Source organism: Muntiacus reevesi, chromosome 3 (assembly GCF_963930625.1).
Source record: "Muntiacus reevesi chromosome 3, mMunRee1.1, whole genome shotgun sequence".
Taxonomy (NCBI): Eukaryota; Metazoa; Chordata; class Mammalia; order Artiodactyla; family Cervidae; genus Muntiacus; species Muntiacus reevesi.
In genome coordinates this window covers 268,892,485-268,914,270 of record NC_089251.1, presented here as the reverse complement: position 1 = coordinate 268,914,270, position 21,786 = coordinate 268,892,485, and the positions used below count along the sequence as shown (strand labels likewise).

Genomic DNA, 21,786 nt, shown 5'->3' with positions numbered 1-21,786 from the left:
CTCTGGCCCTGGATCCCCCACCCACTACCTGTGAAGCCACAGGCAAGTCTTTTGGCCTCTCTGAACCTCAGTCTCTTCATCTGTAAAATGAAGATGATAATATCTTCTCTTCCTACTTCACAAGGCTGTTCTAAGGATCAAATAACAGATATAACACAGCTCTGCATCCACTGAGTAAAGCGATATGCAAATATAAGAGAACGGCTTGGTCACTCACAGCTGAAGGAACTTACGTAAAGTCACTTTCCTGAGCTTAATCTCAAGAGAAGGAGAACATAATCGCTCAAGTTCTTTCTAGATCAACTATGCTATGACTGTTTAAGTCTACTTTGATTTTCTGTTATTTTCTGGTTGTACTGTAGTGCACACAACATTTCCCTTTGCTAACTTTTTTTCCTAGGGAAATAGAGAAATTAAGCTTTAAACTATGTGAGCGGTGCAGGTGGCTAATATGAATTTCCCACTCTGATTCATAAAGACACCGTCCTAATTAAAAAACTTTTCATTTCAAAAACTTTTACATTTGCTTTGTCACATGCACCATATGGAACATACTTGGATTTTTGTCCTGGTCCATGCCTTGTTCATGGGCTTCTTGCCACTCCCAACAGGTTTCACAGTAAGCTCGTATCTGTTCCAAAAGATGAAGGACTCGGATTTCACGCCTGCCTCTCTTGTCATCAGGCTGTGAGTGAATGATGTTGTGGAGTGCTGCACTGGCCCTGGCCAGAGCCTCTTTACCGCCCCAGGAATTGCTCAACAACACAGAGTCTTTGTCATTGCCATGTAAAAGCTGGATGAGGAGAGGAAGACATCCAGACTGTCGCATGGATATACAGCTGTCTTGGGAGCTAGACATAGCTAGCAAAGTTCACGACATATCATCCTTATCATGAGTACCAAGCATTGACAACAATGAATACACCATTTCCACCTGTGGGCCAAATGAGTTTAGAAACAAAATTATGACTTTAATAGCCAAAAGCCAACACCAATGAAGTGATGAATGGGATATTAGCTGTAACTCAAACAAAAACAGAAACAAAAACAAAAATCTCTTTCCAGGATGAAGTAATGAGCGTTATTTCAAAATCCATATTGCTATAATCATTATCACCATCTTCTTTATGAGTAAATATTAGTAGTGGTAGTATATAGTCATAAGGAGACAGTAGGTTCTTGCATACCTAAACTGCTATTATCTGGATCAGTGGGTGAAAATCTGTTATCATAATGAAAGACAATCAACTGATTTTTCTCTTTCTCACATCTCCCCCACCCACCACACACACACACACCTACCAACACATACAGAGCAAGAAATGTGGTTTATCTAAAATTCTTTACACAATTAAAAATTTTACTTTTTAAAATCTACAACCATAATCAGTAAAGAGAAAATGTTTTTTAGCAATTACTATTTACTAAGTACTGGTTCTAAGCAATTGCTAACCGTCACCAGATTATAATATTGTTAAAATTATGATATCTCCCTTATACATGTAAAAGTATTTTCTCATAAAGGGATCATATAGGGATGATCCCTGATCATATAGAGATACAAAGTCAATATTCTTATTTAATTTTTTTTAAGCAGCTGGTAAGCATCATTACTCCCTTCCTGTAAATTCCAAGAATTTACTCAGAAGCAGATCAGAAACAGGAAATAGCACCCAGTCATCCTGTCCTGTGATCAACCGCATTTTTTAAAAGCAAGAGCTACTGTGTGAAAGTTGAGGCTATTATAGAAATGCATCATATCTATAAATTAGTGGTTCCAAACCAGGGGCAACTTTAGCCACCTTGAGACTCTTCTGGTAATGTCCTACTATTTGCAAGTGAGCTGTGTGACACAAGCAGGTTACCAGAGTTCTCTGAGGTCCAGCTGTCTCAGCTGCCAAACGGAGTAATTTACCTAATAGGGTTTTCTTTGTGAAGATTAACTAAAGTCACACATGTATACAGGACAGTAGCTGGCATTCAAAAATGTAGTAAGGTCTTAATATTATCATGCAAAAATCACTCCAAAAGGAAATGGTATTCAAGCTGCCAGTTTTCAAGCAATAGTACTCTTATATATTAAAGGTTTTCTTTACAGTAAAAACTACTCGTGTTGGACAGACTGGGGTGGAATTCTAATTTAATTACCATCTTTTTGGCTTTAGTATTCTCACTTAAAAGAGGGGCAAGAATAATACATTCAAAGGGTTTTGGAAAAGATCAGAGATAGTTTACGTACAAGTCTTAGCAGTTACTGGCATATTAGTGATCCCAAGTAGTAACTATTGTGAGTTACTAAAAGGATTAAGTTTTATATTAATAATATCACTGCTACTCTAAAATTCATTTCTTATATCGACATTAGTTATGTAATGCTTTTCCTCAGAGCCATTATATTACTAAAGTAAAGAAAGAGTATGTAGAATATGCTATGAAAACAAGGAAGTATTTAGATGTAATGGAAAATATACTGTTTAAAAAATAGTCCCCGTGCTCCAAATGTAGTGCTTCAAAGGAGGCAGACACAGACTGCATGGGCAGGCGCGAGGGCCCTGGGTCAGAAAACGCTCTGTAAAGAAGGAAAGCCCAAGAAGAGCTCTGCAGGCTGGCGAGGACCCTGAGGGTCACTGTGCAGCAGGGTGGGAAGTGGAGGGCTGCACCACTGCAGCCAGGGCAGCCAGGCAGAAAGTCACGGGGAGGGGAGAGCTCAGGGGGGCGAGCCAGCTGTGGGCTGCACCTCAGGATGCTTGCAGAGACCTGGCTGTCATTTCTTTAAGAGACTGCGATGATGGAAACAAAAGAATACTTAAGCCAAAATTAAAAGAAGCATGAAGAATGTTTTAGTAGAGCACTCAGAGTTCTAGCGACAAGACTCTATAATCCGTTACCTTGGTTCCCAGATGACTGGTCAGCCTTCAAGGAGCTTAATGTGTGCTACTAGAGCTCAAAACACTGGCTGTTTCATGATCTATTCGTGTACTTGACCCCTAGAAATTAAGCAAATTATAGACAGTATAATTTAGATTATAGATAAATATAGCTAGCTTCATGCTAAGATACTCCAAATGAACTGTCTTTAGGGTAAATAGCTAAATATACCATTAAAGTGTGAACATTTATAACTGCTCAAAATGAGTATTTTTATCTATAAACTTGAGTAGAATTTAGAGAAAGACTGAAGGAGGAAAAAAAAAAACTGTTGTAAAAGACAAAGTACAATGTAGAAGAAACCAAACACTGAAGACATTCTAAGAGTAATATTCTTTCCCAAATCAAAAGGCATGAAACCATATTCAGCTAAATATACACTGGCTGGAAGAAAGCCCCATTGAGTGATGAAATGCTTCCCAAGGCCCACTAGACTTCACACTCCAGGATGTCTGGCTCTAGGTGAGTGACCACACCATCGTGGTCATCTGGGTCATGAAGGTCTTTTTTGTGCACTTCTTCTGTGTATTCTTGCCACCTCTTCTTAGCATCTTCTGCTTGTTATGTCCATACCATTTCTGTCCTTTCTTGGTGCAATGCTAGTCTGTAGGAATGTAAGTGAGTAAGACACCCCCACCCTCGCTGCATATGGAGCCTGGACAGGTTGCTCAACATGTAAACACACAGTGCCGTGACGAGCGCAGGTGTGCAGACAGGAGTGGCGGGCACTCAGCTCGGGATTGTAGAGTAAAGGGCTGTCTGACTGTGAACGACAGAGAGGTGTCTCCTTAAAAAAGAGGAGGGTCAGCCACACAGCAGCTCAGATGAGGCAGAGGCCCTAAGCACAGGTCACAAAGAATGTGTACGTGTGTGTGTGCCTGTGAGAGAGAGAGAGAGAGAGAGAGAGAGAGAGAGAGAGAGAGAGAGAGAGAGACACAGAGAAACTGACTCACTTGGAGATTAAGAGCTTCTTCTGATTGCAATAAGGAGGATGGAGTTGAGGGACCAAGACTCAAGATAAAGAGAGCAGGTGGGAGACTTTTAAGGAAATTTTGGCAAAGGGCTGCTTTTGATCTACAGGAGGAAATGAATGACTCCTTATGCTGAAGCAAGCATACTGTCTTTAAGGATATCTAAATACTTTGACTGTTTCTGGTAGTGAGGATGTAACACAACCCGTAAGGAGCCTTGTCTTCTAGAATTCACCACCTTGTGAACTACTCCTGTGGTTAAGTGTAGGCCAGATTTTGTGTAAGGCTTTTAGCGAACAGACTGCTATAGATATGATGAGAAGTCACTTTCAAGATAAGTTTACAAAAACTGTGGCTTCCATCCTGGACACCCTCTCTTGTTCTTCTCTGAGGGATTGCCAGATACTACACTATGAACTGCTCTTTGCAGAGGCCTTGGTGGCAAGAAATGATACCACTGGCCGACAGCCTGGACATCTCAGGCCTGCTAACAGTCATATGGTGAGTTTAGAAGCAGATCCTCCCCTCATCAAATCTTGAAATGACTGTGGCCCCAGCCAACATGGCGACTGCAGCCTATGAGAGACCCTGAACCAGAGGCACTCAGCTAAGCTGCACCAGGATTCCTGACCTACAAAGACAATAAATGGTTGCTGATTTAAGCTGCTAAATTTGTCAGGCAGCAATAGATAACTAACATATTGTTTGAAACAGAAGAGAAACAAGAGGTTACATTACAAAGCAAGGAAAAACCCATGTCTACGATGAAACATGTTCTGACATTCATTTCAGTGTAGACATCAATCACCTTTAAGCTTCAGACTTAGTATCTTTCTATATAGATTCTTGATTTTGGGACACTCTCCATTCTGCTCTCCCAAACTCTCTAGCTAGAAACCTAGATGGATTTATTATAAGGAGATTCCAAGAGAACATTCCCATACCCATACTACCTATAAGCCAGAACTTGAGTCTTGAGAATCTTTCCTGGGCCTTTTTATTATGATTAAGTCTGCACCAACATCCTTCAGAGGGACCAGAGAAGCAGTAACCTGTAAGAAATGGTTATCGTTGTTCGGTCGCTAAGCCAAGTCTGACTCTCTGTGACCCCATGGACTGCAGCATGCCAAGCTGTCCTTCATTATCTCCTGGAGTTTACTCAAACTCATGTCCTTTGAGTTGGTGATGCCATCCAACAATCTCATCCTCCTTTGCCCCCTTCTCCTCTTGTGCTCAATCTTTCCCAGCATCAGGGTCTTTTTCAATGACTTGCCTCTTTGCATCAGGTGGCCAAAGTATTGGAGCTTCCGGATCAGTTCTTCCAATGAATATTCAGGGTTGATTTCATTTACTATTGACTGGTTTGATCTCCCTGTAGTCCATGGGACTCTCAAGAGTCCTCTCCAACACCACAGTTCAATTCTTCACAGTGAAGCATCAATTCTTCACTGCTCAGCCTTCTTTACAGTCCAAATCTCTCATCCGTATATGACTACTAGAAAAACCATAGCTTTGACTATATGAACCTTTGTCAGCAAAGTGACGCCTCTGCTTTTTAATATGCTGTCTAGGTTGGTCATAACTTTTCACCCAAGGAGCAAGTGTCTTTTAATTTCATGGCTGCAGTCACCATTCGCAGTGATTTTGGAACCCAAGAAAATAACATCTGCCACTGTTCCCACTTTTCCCATCGACTTGCCATGAAATGATAAGACAGGATGCCATGATCTTCATTCTTTGAATGTTGAATATTAAGCCAGCCTTTTCACTCTCCTCTTTCACCTTCATCAAGCGGTTCTTTAGTTCCTCTTCACTTTCAGCCATTAGAGTGGTATCATCTGCATATCTGAGGTTGCTGATATTCCTTCCAACAATCCTGATTCCAGCTTGTGAGTCTCCTAGCCTGGCATTTCTCATGATGTACTCTGCATATAAGTTAAATAAGCAGGGTGACAATATACAGCCTTGATGTACTCCTTTCTAGATTTTTAACCAGTCTGTTGTTTCATGTCTGGTTCTAACTGTTGCTTCTGACCTGCATCTCCTTTTCAACACACATTAGAATCAAGCACTTCTCTATCTTCTGGTCCTCCTTTATCCACCTTTCAATATCCACTGCCATCAGAGGCACTCAAATGTGTGCCGAGGGGCCCAAGAAGGACTATGCCTGGCAGTTCAATCAGTACAGCTGGGACACAGTCAATTTCAACTACACTTGCTGGGTACAAATCCCTCTTCTATTATCTACTTGCTCACTTTAGGAAGGGACTCAAAAAACAGTATTTTTCTGAGAAAACAAAACAAAACAAAACAAAGTGACTCTAAGAAGTTCACCATAAAGGTAGCAACAGTCTCCAACTCTCTGTGAAACTGTGTAAGAGGGAGAAGAAGCAAAAGAAGCAAGCACCCTCCTCACCTTGCCTTTTTTCATACAGATGGTACACGGAAGTGGCCCAACAGTAGATGAGAAGTTTCTCTTTATTAAAGTACTACAGCTAATTCTACAACCCTTAGTGAATTAATAAAGGTAGACATTAAGTATAAATGCTGTGAATATCACAAAAAGATGTTATGTGCTTTCTGGTGGAAGACCACTATGCTACCTATGAAAGTCTCAGGCATAGAATGAGGGCCTGAGACCAAATCTGATCACATTGCTAGACCCAATACCAATTTACAGGGAATACAGAAGACAGAGAGATAGGTCAAACTTCACCATGCAGATGTTCCTAGCAAAATTCAGACTATGGAAAACTTGAGAAGACAAATAACTTTGGTTATTCAATAAATATACAGCAAAAATCTAAGAGACAAAGAAGAAATCTATAGATTAAAAGAAACTTCAAAGACACACTAACCAATCTCTGTGCATGGACTTTATCTGGCCCTTGTGTCACATAAATTTAAAAATTATGACATTTACGAAGCAACTGCAAATTTGAAATCTGATGCTACCGAGGAACTACTGTTAGTTTCTTTGGGAGTGTAATAATGGCATAATAGTTATGTATTCTAGGTGTCCTCTGGCTGCAGGACTGCTTTAGCAATTCTGGGCCTTTTGTAGTTCCATAGAAATTTTAGTATTATTTGTTCTAGTTCTGTGAAAAATGTCATAGGCATCTTGACAGGAATTGCATTAAATCTGCAGAGTGCTTTGGGACTTCGGACAATACTACCAAGCTACAGTAATCAAAACAGCATGGCATTTGTACAGAAACATGACAGATAGACACACAGACCAAAAGAACAGGATAGAGAACCCAGAAGTAAACCCACATACCTACAGTCAGTTAATCCTTGACAAAGGAGATAAGAACACACAACGGAGAAGAGACGGTCTTTTCAGCCAGTGACACTAGGAAAGCTGGACAGCTACATGTAAATCAGTGAAGTCAGCACACACCCTCACACCATAAACAAACAAGCCCCCAAAATCCCTCAAATTGTTTTAAAGACATAAGTATAAGACATGATACCATAAAACTTCTGGAAGAAAACATAGGCAAAATAGTCTCATAGTCTCAAATTATAGCAATATTTTCTTAGATCAGTCTCCCAAGGGAAAACAAATAAAAGCAAAAATAAATAAACGGGACCTAGTCAAACTTAAAAGATTTTTTTCCAGTAAAGAAAACTATCAACAAAACAGAAACACAGCCTACAGACTGGGAGAAAATATTTGATTGACAGTCAATATCCAAAATGTACAAACAGCTCATACAACTCAGTATCAAAAAAATAAAAATAAAAAATAAAAGCAACAAAAATCAAAGGATGGACAGAAGACCTAAACAGACATTCCTTCAAAAGGCATACAGATAGCCAACAAATCATGAAAAGATGCTCAACATCACTGATTACTGAGAAATTCAAATTAAAAATGGCCACCATCAAAGCAAAAAGTCTGGAGAGCATGTGGAGAAAAGGAAATCCTTCTACACTGTTAGTGGGAATATAAATTGGTACAGCCACAATGAAAACCGGTATGGAGGTTTCTTAAAAAACTAAAAATAGAGTTACCACATGATCCAGCAATCTCACTCCTGGGCATAAATCCAAAAAAGATGAAAACTCTAATCTGAAAAGATAAATGCACCCAAATGTTCACAGCAACACTATTTATATTAACCAAGACCTGGAAAGAACCCAAGTACCCATCAACAGATGATGGTTTTAAGAAGATACAATGGTTTAAGAAGTCACAAAAAAGAATGAAATACTGCCACTTGCAGCACCATGGATGGAGCTAGAGAATGCCATACTAAGTGAGGGAGTCAGACAAAGACAGACATTATATGAGATCACTTATATGTACAGTCTAAAAAATAATACAAATATATCTACACACAAAACAGAAATAGACTCACAGACACAGAAAACAAACTTACGGTTACCACAGATGACAGAGAAGGACAAATTAAAGGTATGGGATCAACAGATATAAATAATCCAAAAAATATGTATATGTTACTGAATCACTTTGCTGTAGAGCTAAAACTAACACAATAATGTAAATCAACTGTATTTTCAATTTAAAAGAAAGTATTCTTAGACACAGAAAACAAACTTATAGTTATTAAAGGGGAAATGGGAGGAGGGATAAATTAGGAGTATGGGATTAACAGATACATACACTTTGATATATATAAAATAAACAAGGATTTACTTTATAGTATGTGCATGTGTGCATGCTAAGTCGCTTCAGTCACATCCAACTCTTTGTGACCCTATGGACCATAGCCCGCCAGGCTCCTCTGTCCGTGGGATTCTCTAGGCAACAACACTGAAGTGGGTTGCCATGCCCTCGAGATCTACCCAACCCAGGGATCAAACCCGCAGCTCTTTTGTCTCCTGCACTGGCAGGCAAGTTCTTTACCACTAGCACCACCTGGGAAGCCCTAGGGAATTTTATTCAATATCTTGTAATAACCTAAAATGGAAAAGAATTGGAAAAATACAATATAACTGAATCACTTTGCTGTATACCTGAAACTAACAATGTTAGGAATCAACTACATTTCAATTAAAAAAATGTTATATTCTGTAAATACACAGTGAAGTATTTAATATTTAAGCAAAAAATGATGATGTCTGGGATCTTTTCCAAAAATAAAATCAGAGGACAAAGTATATAGGGTACCTGCAGATTACTCTATTACTCTGTTTGCCTCTGTATATATTTGAAATTTTCCATAATAACAGGCTTAAAAACATATTATTGGCAGTGGAAAAGGTTCTCCTACCATTTCATCTCTTTCCCAGTCTTGTTTGAACTTCATCACTACTTACTGGTTGTCTCACTAGAGATCTGGTTCTAAACATTAAATGGAAAAGCTGAGATCGATTCATAAATGAATTACACATAAAGTTATATACTAAGCAAGTAGGGATCTAGCCCATATAATTTATTTCTAGCTTTCTCTTTTCATTTAACATTCAAGGGAGATTAATCACAGATCAAAAATCCCTCTTTCTAGAAGGGATGTTAGTTATCCCTTCCAACCTACATATATTCATTGCTATTATCTACTATTTATTTATCAGGGACTGTGGGGATATAAAAATGAATAAAACTGGAAAGAATCTTTGTCTTTCTGGAGCTTACAATTTAGTAGGGAGAACAGAAATAACCACATAAATAAATATAAAACTGCAAATGTGGTCTTCAAGGTGAGAAGAACAAGCGAGGACAGCCTGTAATGGGATGTGAACAGTTCAAGCCTCTTGAGAGAAATCACGCTAAAGTTCAGACACACACAAACTGCTGTTAACTGAGTGAAGTGGGATGAGAAGGCACAAGAGGGAACGGGCAGATGGTGTGCAGGCTGCAGCAGAGGAAGCCGTCAAGGGGAAGTCCTGAAGGGCCAGCGTGGCAGGCGTGCTGAGAGCAAAGGGTGACAGACAGCTGGCAAGTTTAGGCAGGAGCCAGGTTATACAGGTCGTAGTAAGGCTTGTCTTTTTCTGAGAATCAATGGATGCCAACAAAGGATTTTACCAAGAGGGTGATTTACTCGTGAAAGATCATTCTGGCAGAGTGGCTGTGGGCAGGAAACCAGGTGAGGTACAATGAACTTCCTTCCCCAAGGGCACTAGGGCAGGAGCTTGATGGATCATATTACTGTGATTCTGAGAAAGTCAAAGAGATTATTTTCAGTTTTGTTAGTGTCAACTGTTTTGTCTCTGGAGCAAATAACAAAAGAAATGAACAAACCCCAAGAGTCTGACAGGTAAAGGGATTTTGGCATAACTGGATCACAGTCTCACAGACACACCTCTTATCTACATTAAGATCTGGAAGTAGCTGTAGCGTCATTAATGTGATTTTGGTTTTTGTCTTGTAAGTTTGTTATGATTTTATCGCACACTAAAGTCTTACATTTTTAAATGAAGCCTATGGTTCTTTTATGGTTTCCTACTCACTTCATGATTATAAAAACTCTATGCTCATTTCCTTAACTTTTAATATTTCTAACAGTTTTCATTTGGGGGACTTCCCTGGTGATTCAGTGATTAAGAATCTGCCTTCTAATGCAGGGGATGCGAGTTTGACCCCTGGTCTGGGAACTAAGATCCCACCTACTGCAAGGCAACTAAGTCCGAGGGCCACGACTTCTGGGCCTGCACGGCGTAACAGAAGATCCCGCATGCCGCAGGGAAGAAGATCTCACATGCCACGACTAAGACACAACATAGGTAAATAAGTAAACTGTTTTTTAAAGTTTTCATCTTTGACATTAAATCTAATATATTCAGAGTTAAATTCTGATATAAGAAATGAGATAAGAATTCAATTAAAAAAATAAATATTGAGCTTATTGGCTAGGTGAGGCTTTAAAGGATATAATAATTGAAATATGACCCCAAAGTATTAATAGTGGGTCTTAATCCTAAAGCAAAAAAAAAAGATTTTTGTCAAGAAGACAGAACTTCTTTCTACATATGTGTAGGAACACATGATAATCTCAGAGAACTCCCTAAGTAGTAGACAAAGAACCCAAATGTACTATTGGAATATAATTTTTTTTTGCCCTAATTTACCATCTGTAGAGTATTATCCAGTACAATGTGGACCAGTAATATTAAAATGAAGTATATTTTTGTTTAAATGTGGTAAATTTAAATATTTAAATTAAGTATGAGACATTTTAAGCTTTAAATTTTAATGAACTAATAGAACAAATAAATAGTATCATTAAAAGTAATCTATAGGCACTAAAGGAATATTTTATATCAACAGTAAGAAAATTTCCTTAAAATCAACTTAGTTGAAACTGTATTTTAAAAAATCATTCATTTAAAACATAAAATATTGCTTGAAAAAATGTGGCGAATACAGAACACTCCAAAGAAAAATACTCATTAGGATACATTCCAATCAAACTCTAATAGAAAACTGATGGCAGCACAACAAGATAATGTTCTACATTTTAAAAAATTGTCTTCCATAATTTTGCTAAAGATGATAATAGTAAATATGACTAGGGTATTTATTTACTTTTATTTTAATGGGCATTAGAATTGTTTATTTAAATGCTAGGTTTCTATAATCCTGGAATACAACTGAAGATGAAAATATTAACTCTTTATGATTTTTTTAAAAAACACAAAAATATCTTAGAATGCCACAGAGAAAGAGCAAATCTATTCAATGCAAGCAGTAATAACTAGGTCAAATCACATATGACCAAAATGCAGCTTAGTATTTATTTTTCAAAGAAACTCTACTCACATTAATCATTTTAGGCTAAAACAGAGACACATACTTTAGAGCTATAAAATATACTTGGAAATTTGAAAGCTTCATAATTAAATATAATAAAGAAAAATGACATAGCATTTTAGTACTGAATTCTTCTGGAGATATCCATTTAGGAAGGAAACAGGTCATGTGAGAATCATCTCACTCAGTATTTCTTTTAAAATATTTAAATAGTTAACTAGAAAAGAAATTAATAAAATAATCTATTTACCTGACCGCTACCCACAGTTGCCATGTTGATTTCTGCCACTCCTTGACCTTCATTCTGCCGTTCGGCTTCATGTGAGCCAGCTTCATGCTTGCTCTGAGATGACCTCTGTTAATATGGAGTTAACATCAATACATACAAAAACGGTGCATGCTTTCTCAGCCCACAGCTTTCCTTCTTTCTTGCTCTAAAGCTCTGAAGGCCTCAATGACACAGGTTCACAAAAGCACGGAGCTGCACTCCATAGCCTCCAGCAGGCTGTCAGCTGCCTGTCTCGGTCACAGCAAAGTGAAGTGTGTCCCTCGAACACTAGGGCTGCACAAGACAAAGGGTTTTCTGAGACCCACAGAAACACCATCCTCCACCAGCTGTGCTCACATCACTATCGGGGACATAACCCAACTAGAGCAAATAACTGTCTTTTCCGCAAGGTCACATGGTTCTGGTATTTAATAGAGCTGCAAATATAGCAGTTACTATAGCTTATAAATACCTTCTATGTAAGTATATTTATACTTACACACACATATATTTTTATATACATCTGCTAATAAAAGTAATATGAAACCAACAGATAAGCTCTTAGATTCTAATATGAATAAAACCAAAACCTTTTCTAATGTAACCACCATCTGTTAGGTAAAGTGAAAGGGCAAGATTATATCCAGTAAAAGCAGTAATTTCAAGACAGATTATATCTAGTACAAAGCAGTCACTTTGAAAACTATCACCACAGAATCAAAGAAAGAAAATAATCAAGTATCTTTTATAGAAACAATTACCAGTGTGCCTCCTCTAGGAACATTATAGGCAAAATTAAAAATTACACATTAAAAATTGTGACATAATAATGGAAAACTATGTTACAAAATGGCTTCCACTGGAATTTATTTAAACATAAAGCTTTCCTAGACCATTTAAAATGTGACTTTAAAATAATTTACATATACTATTTCCATCAATAAACAAGTGTAAGTTATACATAGGCAAAAGAGAAGTAGTCCCAATAATTCAGAAACAAGAAAAAACAGTACCTTGGGAAAGTGATACCATAAAATTCAACAAAATCATCTAAAGCAGAGAATACAAAGTCAGTGAAGAGAAAAAATGAATCAACGAGCACTAAATCTACAAAGATTTGACACTGACATCACTGAAGATGTCAATATAAAAGTAATTATTGAGTATGTGCTATGTCAGTTACTTGCAATAGGGCTGGAGAACACAGTACTGACAAACCCAGGCATCGTTCAACGCACTCTTCCAGATTTAGTCTAGTCAGGGATGCTATCAAATAATGAAAGAAACAACAGTAAAGTTAAACACTTCGACAAGCACTCTGAAAAAAGAGCACAAGTTGCTTATAAGGATATATAACAGAGGGACATCAGACATTGTGGGAGTCGGGGGAAGTGCTCTCTTAGGAAGTATTGTTTGGACTGAGATCTAAAATATAAACAGGAGTTCTAGGAAACGGGATATGGCAGAGGATGAAGGAAACAGAGACCACATGCAAAAATTTAGGGAAATAGAGACCATATGCAAAGGAGCTGTGATGGGAGAAACGTGGTTTGCTCTAGGATATCAAAGAATTACAGTGTGAAGAGTAGAACAGAGAGATGGTTAAAAAAAGGAACTTAATGATTTTGTTGAATTTTAGTGTGATTCTCAGATGGCACTCATGCCCCCACATAACCAATACTCTAAAGGAAAAAGGTGCATGTATTCTGATCGTTTAAACTCAAATTTTGAATGGTCTAAGAAGATGGGAAACACAAGAGATCAACTTGCAGACTAAATATTAAAGTAAGTGGGAGATGACAGTCCTTTACACCCAGGGAAGCACTGATGCTTGGAGACAGAGGTCAACCTGAAGGACTGCACGACAGACTGGATACAGTGAGTGGAAGAAGAGATCTGGGGTCACAAACTACTCTTCTGTTTCTTAGCTCACACAGCTGAATAATGGTGGTACCATTCATGGAGACAGATAATACTAAAGGAGAAGGAGGATTTGGAGGATGTGGGGGTCACAAGGAGGACTTAGGAGGAGACCATCATTAGTTGTGCTTTGGTTACGTTGGATTTAAAATGCCTTTAAGACAATTCACCCACTTTAAGTGTACAACTCAATGACATTGAATAAACTTACCAAGAATCACTATATTTCAGTTTTAGACCATTTTCATCATTCTAAAAAGATCCTTCATGCTCATTTATAGGTAATCCCCATTCCCACTCACAGCTCCAAGTAACTATGACTCTGCTCTGTAAACTCGCCTTTTCTGTACGTTTATTGTAAATGGAATATACGGACTTACATGTCTAGCTACTTTTACTCAGTATAATGTTTTTGAGGTTCACCTCAGTTATAGTGTGTGTCAACAATTTGTTCCTTTTAATTGCCGAGTAGTATTACATTGTAACGGTATACATTTTATTTATTGATTTACCAGTTGATACACTTTTGCATTTTTCTACTTTTGGGCTACTGTGAATAATACTTCCATGAATATTCAAATTAAAGTCTCTGTGTGGACATATGTGCTCATTTCTCTTAGATAGCTAGAAGTGGAATTGCTGGGTCATATGGTAACTATACCTTTAATACTTTAGATAACTGCCAAACTTTTCCAAGTGGCTGAACCATTTTACATTCCCATCAGCAACATATGACAGCTTCTATTTATCCACATCCGTGCCAATGCTTATTGTTTTCCTCACGATTACAGCCATCCTAGTGAGTATAGAGTGATATAGCATTGTGGTTTTAACTTGACTTCCTTAACATCCAATGATGTCGAGCCTATTTTCATGTGCTTATTAGCCATTCCTATGAATTTTTCTGGTGAAATGTGTATTCAAATCTTTAGCCCATTTGTAAGTTGGGTTGTCTCTTTATTAATGAGTTATAAGAGTACTCTGCATGGGATTTTAAAAACTATTTCTCATTGGCTATTTTCTAGAGACTATTAAATCATGCCACAATTTTCCTTATAGCTCCCATCTTTTGGGGCCCCTCCCCCCCAAATGGTATACATTTGTCAGTAAATAACCTATAGAATACAAAAGAAAGTGGTAGGACTGGTTGCCTCATGTACCCTCTTGGAACTTCTGAGATTTGAATCAAGTGCAATAGTTATATCATCTGAGTTATATCCTGCATCTAGATCTTAAACCAGAATTGTTAGCAGGTAGGGCAAAGATAGTGTTATAAGATGCTTCATGGTGGAGAAATTATTTGGCAGACATCTTTTCTTCTCAGTACTGTATGTGAACTAATTTATGAGTATCTGATCCCGTTTTCTCCATTTTCTAGCTTCTCCTTCTGATAGTAATAAAGAAACAGCAAACAGTAAAATTAAAAACCTTTCTTTCTTAAATAAGACATGATACCTTCTTTTAGTTTATATTCACTGAATAAATGTAACGACTTAAGGCTATGAAAAATATGGCCATTTTTATAACAAAAAGAAACAAGAATAGACTAGGTTATGGTGGTAGACAGTTGGTCCCAAATCCAATGATATAAATGAAATCTTGAACAGATAAAAAAACACAAACAAGCCCCCAACCTGCAATAAACTTATAATTGTACTGATAATGAGAACTATTATTAACAAATGACAGTTTTTCTTAGGAATTTCTAGAGGCCAGAATGTTGGTAACGTTTGGAAATGTACTGACAGTGAGTATATTATACCAGGCAAATGATGACCAAAAGAAGCCCCGTGCAGCAATACTAACAGCAAAGAAGGCTATTTAACACACATGAAAGAGTCAATCAAGTAGAAAAAATAAGTGTAAATATTGATTTAGAAATTTAAAAAAAAACAACCCTGTTGATGCAGCCAAACAGTAAAAATCATAATACAAGAAAGATGGTGAATAAAAGCTAACTATAACTAAAGAAGCTAGAAAAACAACAGCAAACACTCAAAGCAGAAAAAATATATATAAAAAGAAAATATAAATGCAGTGCTGCTCAATAAAAAACAAAAGTTGCCTCTCTAAAAACAGTTTTAAAAATAGAGTATAGTAATTTTGATCAAGGGGAAAAAAAAACAAAACACCACAGATAAACTACCCTGGAAACCCAAAGGGGCCATAATAACCAGAATGCCACATACAGCAATGCCAATGACATTGAAAAAGGAGTAAAGAGATAGTTTTGTTTTAGTTTGGAAAGAAAAAAACAGTACTGAAGAGTTAATATTGCAAAAAGGACACAGTCTGTATATTACAAATATTTGGTTCATACTGACTTAAAACATCCAGATTAAACTACTTTTAGCAATATGACTATTACACTGAACTTGACTACTTAGCAAGTACATGTTTCTACATATTTCAAATTCAAATGTACTGAAGCCAAAGCTTCTAAGAGATTTAAAAAGCAAGGCATGCATGACCAGAGTCTTAAAAGACACTGTTTTCAAAATTATACTTTTTGACATTAGAATTAGTTGTCTTCTCTGTGTGTAAATGGGCTTGCACTAAGTTTCTGCCTCCAAACAGAACTGTTCATTATCCAGTCAGATTCTCAGGGCTGGCAGTAAGTGCTGTTGCTGTGGTTTACTTGCCAAGTCATGTCCGACTCTTTTGCAACCCCATGGACGGTAGTCCACCAGGTGTCTCTTTCTACTGGATTTACTAGGGAAGACTACTGGGGTGGGTTGCCATTTCGTTCTCCAGGGAATCTTCCCGACCCAGTGATAGAACCTGCGTCTCCTGGGCTGGCAGGCGGATTCTTTACCATCGAGCTACTTGGGAAGGATGCTGGTGATGAAAGGACACGTCAGATTTGTTTCGCATACAAAAGTTTTCTCTCACTCTAAAAGCTGTGCAGCTACTATAAAAACATTACAAAACTGGCCAAACTAAGAAAACAAGGAGGTATTAGCAGTGGTTACCTGCCTTTTCATATTATTTCTGAAAGACTGTTTGTGCATATTAAAAAATGGGATCAAAGTGTACATACTATTTTGTATCTCATAAACATTTTAAAATATCAACAAGCACTTCATCATGTTTTTAGTAATTATAGTTAGAAAAAAGCACTAGGTTGATATTTCATTCTTTGCATTCTCTTCTTTTTTCCTGTATGATCTGGAATGTGAGTCTCAATCTGGCTGCATATTAGAAACTTTGCATTGGTATATCCCCAAATACTGAGCCAATTTTTCCTAGCAACAATTCTGTATTGTTCAATGAGGACTTTTATTCAACACTTTTTGCTCTTATTGCAGAGAGACAGGTCATCCTGTAGTTGACTTAAGAAGAAATACTTTATTTTCTCTGAGCCTCCCACATGCTATTTTTCCTTATTCAGCAATAGTTCATTTAAGTTCCATGTAGGTTTTCTTTTTATTTACCCATAAACAAAGTGACAAGTGCCCAAATTCAGTGGCTATAAACAGATAGCTGAAGGGATGGTTTTTTATACCCCATCCTTCTGTGTAGTGATCAAAACCAAATTTCAGCTGAAGAGCTGACAAATATGGTTTTAACCCCCTTTTTAATCCTCATTTCCAGAAGTACCTAGTGTAACCAACTCTGGAAACTTTCAGGACTCCACAGTGTAAAATGAGTTGCTTTGTGACCTCCTACTGCTCACTCTGGGGTCAGCTCTCTACCATAATCTAGAAGAATTGTTTGTTTATCTGCTTTGCAGTTCTCCAAATTTTATTGTCACCTTCCCTGGTATTTGTGCTTTTTCATTTTACCCTTTTACTGTCATTTTAATGAAGTTTGTAAAGTAAGCACAGATAAATGTATATGATCAACTTTTACTATGGATTACACAAGGAGATAGCTTATTTACAAACTGTTAGTAGCCAAATTATATGTAAACAGATAACTGAAGTAAGGTATCTATTTATGGCTCTATAAGCTTTAATTGCATAAAAGTTATGAAGAAATCATACTAGTATAGATTTTTGAAATCTATACTTAATTTAATGAAAAAGCTTATCAAGTGTCTCAATTCTCTAGAGCATCTATTTCAATGACGCCATGCTAATTATACATATTTTCTTTTCTTAGAACAACCACCTATCATTATAACTACAAACAAAAGAGACAATTCACTAACCTTCGGTTGCTTGGGACTGTAAAAGCTGTCGTATACGAAGTATGTCCTTTTCTATTTGTTGAATTCTGGTTATTCTTCGCTAAAATAAAATAAGTAACCAAGTTAGATCTATTTTTATTAAAAAAAAACATTAGTTTTTAATATTAATTTAACATTAACCATTCTATGGTTACCATTTAAAAGTAGGATTATATCAAATCATTCTTTTTTCTATGCCAAGTCATTCTTATGTGAGAATTAGATACATATACATATACATATTCATATACTGAGGACATCAGTGCATCAGTTCAACTTTTTAACATATCTAACTTTATAAAACAGATCCCTAAATTTAGGAAAACTGTACAAATGCAAGTTATGTATCTACTTGGACCATAAAGAAAGGTGAGGGCTGAAGAACTGATGCTTCTGAACTGTGGTGTTGGAGAAGACTCTTGAGAGTCCAGTGGACCGCAAGGAGATCCAACCAGCCCATCCTAAAGTCCTGAATATTCACTGGAAGGACTAATGCTGAAACTGAAGCTCCAATACTGTGGCCACCTGATGCGAAGAGCCAACTCACTGGAAAAGATCTTGATGCTGAGAAACATTGAAGGCAGAAGGAGAAGGGGACAACAGAGGATAAGATGGTTAGATGGTATCATGGATTTCAACGGACATGAGTTTGAGCAAACTCAGGGAGACAGTGAAGGACAGGAAAGCCTGGCAATGCTGCAGTTCACAGAGTAGCAAAGACCTGGACATGACTGAGCAACTGAACAACACATGATACATAACAGTGTGAAACTGGTATATAAAAGCTGTTCTCAAAAACTTTCAAAAAGAAAATTACATCTGAATTTAAACTTTTATATTAATTCAGATGTCAGTTCAGTATAATGAGTTTATGTAAAGTATGGCATCCTGTAAAGAGAAAGAGCATCTGATTTTTTTTAAGAAGCACCAGTACGTAAACAATAAGAACAATCTTCCCTAAAGTTATTCCTATTACAGGTCAGCAGTACCTTTCAGAGTTAGCTTTCCCAAATACTTCAGCTAAACATTACTCCAAACACTAAAGATCACAATGATGGTAGGAGTTATTGCTTCCCCCATATACTGAGATCTTCAAGTGAACACAAAGCAGTAACTACAGATCAAACAATGTGGAAGTGAAAAATGTGGGAAATGTTTTAAAAATAAGTACTGCCAATATTTTATCATCAACTGCCAGAATTCCATAGTTGACACTGTAACATTGGTATAAGAAACTGTATTGTAAGAGTAATTGTTTCAATGAGGAAAAAGTGTCAGAAAATAGACGGAGTGATTTGCAAACTTTTTATGATTATGCACCCATCAATGAAAGATTTTTGAGCATGTATACTTCAATAGATAATTAAAGTATTATAACAAATAGCTTTAAGTATATACAGCTAAAAAGCTTACATACAAAACTTACCCTTGAATCATACATAGTTTTGTTTAAATACAATGTCCTTATGATTTTATTGCCATAGTAGGAATCATTATTGTTGCTGTTTTTTGGAAAAGTTCAAAACAGATGTGCTCACCAAAAAAGAAACCTTCCTCTCTCAGTCCCTCAGTTGTATCACTACAACTATGCTAATTCTCTATCACAATTCTGAAAATAGTGAACTTAAGGTAAATAATCACACTCCTCTCTCACGCTAGTAAAGTAATGCTCAAAATTCTCCAAGCCAGGCTTCAGTAATACATAAACTGTGAACTTCCAGATGTTCCAGCTGGTTTTAGAAAAGGCAGAGGAACCAGAGATCAACCTGCCAACATCCGCTGGAACATCGAGAAAGCAAGAGAGTTCCAGAAAAACATCTATTTCTGCTTTATTGACCATGCCAAAGCCTCTGACCGTGTGGATCACAAAAAACTGTGGAAAATTCTGAAACAGATGGTCACACCAGGCCACCTGACCCACCTCTTGAGAAACCTATATGTAGGTCAGGAAACAACAGTTAGAACTGAACATGGAACAACAGACTGGCTCCAAATAGGAAAAGGAGTACATCAAGGCTGTATATTGTCACTGTGCTTATTTAACTTATATGAAGAGTACATCATGAGAAATGCTGGGCTTGAAGAATCACAAGCGGGAATCCAGACTGCTGGGAGAAATATCAATAACCTCAGACACGGAGATGACACCACCCTTACGGCAGAAAGTGAAGAACTAAAGAGCCTCTTGATGAAAGTGGAAGAGGAGAGTGAAAAAGTTGGCTTAAAGCTCAACATTCAGAAAACTAAGATCATGGCATCTGGTCCCATTACTTCATGGCAAATAGATGGGGAAACAGTGAAAACAGTGGCTGACTTTATTTTCCTGGGCTCCAAAATCACTGCAGATGGTGACTGCAGCCATGAAATTAAAAGACGCTCACTCCTTGGAAGGAAAGTTATGACCAACCTAGATAGCATATTAAAAAGCAGAGACATTACTTTGTCAACAAAGGTCCGTCTAGTCAAGCTTATGGTTTTTCCAGTGGTCGTGTATGGATGTGAGAGTTGAACTGTGAAGAAAGCTGAGCACCGAAGAATTGATGCTTTTGAACTGTGGTACTGGAGCAGACTCGAGAGTCCCTTGGACTGCAAGGAGATCCAACCAGTCCATCCTAAAGGAGATCAGTCCTGAATATTCATTGAAGGACTGATGCTGAAGCTGAAACTCCAATACTTTTGCCACCTCATGCGAAGAGTTGACTCACTGGAAAAGACCCTGATGTTGGGAGGAATTGGGGGCAGGAGGAGAAGGGGATGACAGAGGATGAGATGGCTGGATGGCATCACCGACTCGCTGGACATGAATGTGGGTAAACTCCGGGAGCTGGTGATGGACAGGAAGGCCTGGTGATCTGTGATTCATGGGGTCGCAAAGAGTTGGACATGACTGAGCGACTGAACTGAACTGAAGGTAAATAATATTTTCTATTTAAGACATTTTACCATGTCCAATTTTCACCATGAAAACATGCTGAAGAAGAAATACTTTTAGTAGCTCTCTAAAGATTCTGCAGAGATGAGTGATTACTTCTACATCAGACACCAAATACATCCTGGCATTACAGAAACAACAAAACTATCTACACTTATTAGTTTCATAATATTTCATTGTTTTCCTCTCTCTATATAACCAGCTCCCCCTCACCAATAAAGTCCCAAGTCAAAATTTTTAATATTTAGAGGGTGAAAACAGGAAAATATACCTAACATTCCTCTTCACAGAACTGTATTTCTGTATTGCTATTAGGTCACTAGACCCTGTAAGCAAGTCTGCACCTTGATGACTGCTTCCACAATAACATTTGTGCTTTCGTTACTCAACATAAAATGGAAGAAGTCAGTAGCACTTCTTTCCATTCTCTGTATGACAATCTTGAATATTTATGAAATTAAATAAAATGCAACATGCTTAATTGTTCAGGCATATAGACATGGTATGACTTTTGAAAAACTGATATAAAAATTATTTAGTAATATAATTTGATATATATATTGAAATACCATGTAGAATCAAACCCCATACTCGCCAGAGACACTCAGAGGGCTCAAACAAACTTTATGTGCACCAGGACCCAGAGACTCCACAGAGACGGAGACAGAACTGTGTTTGGGTGTCTCCTGTGAACATGTGGGTCAGCAGTGGACTGCTGCAGAGGCAGGGGCTCTGAGTACAGTAGACCTGAGTATGGCATAAGCTGTCTCAGAGGAGGTCACCATTAACCCAACATAGAGCTGCCAGAACTCACACAGGACTGGGGAAACAGACTCTGGGAGGGCACAAATAGAACCTCGTGTGCACTAGGACCCA

The 21,786-nt window shown here is 37.6% G+C and overlaps 1 pseudogene; it reads right to left on the bottom strand.

The window, feature by feature from the left end:
• LOC136164258 (adenomatous polyposis coli protein-like) overlaps positions 1-21,335 on the bottom strand; it is a 29,966-nt pseudogene extending 8,631 nt beyond the window's left edge.
• Positions 21,336-21,786: the final 451 nt, after the last annotated feature.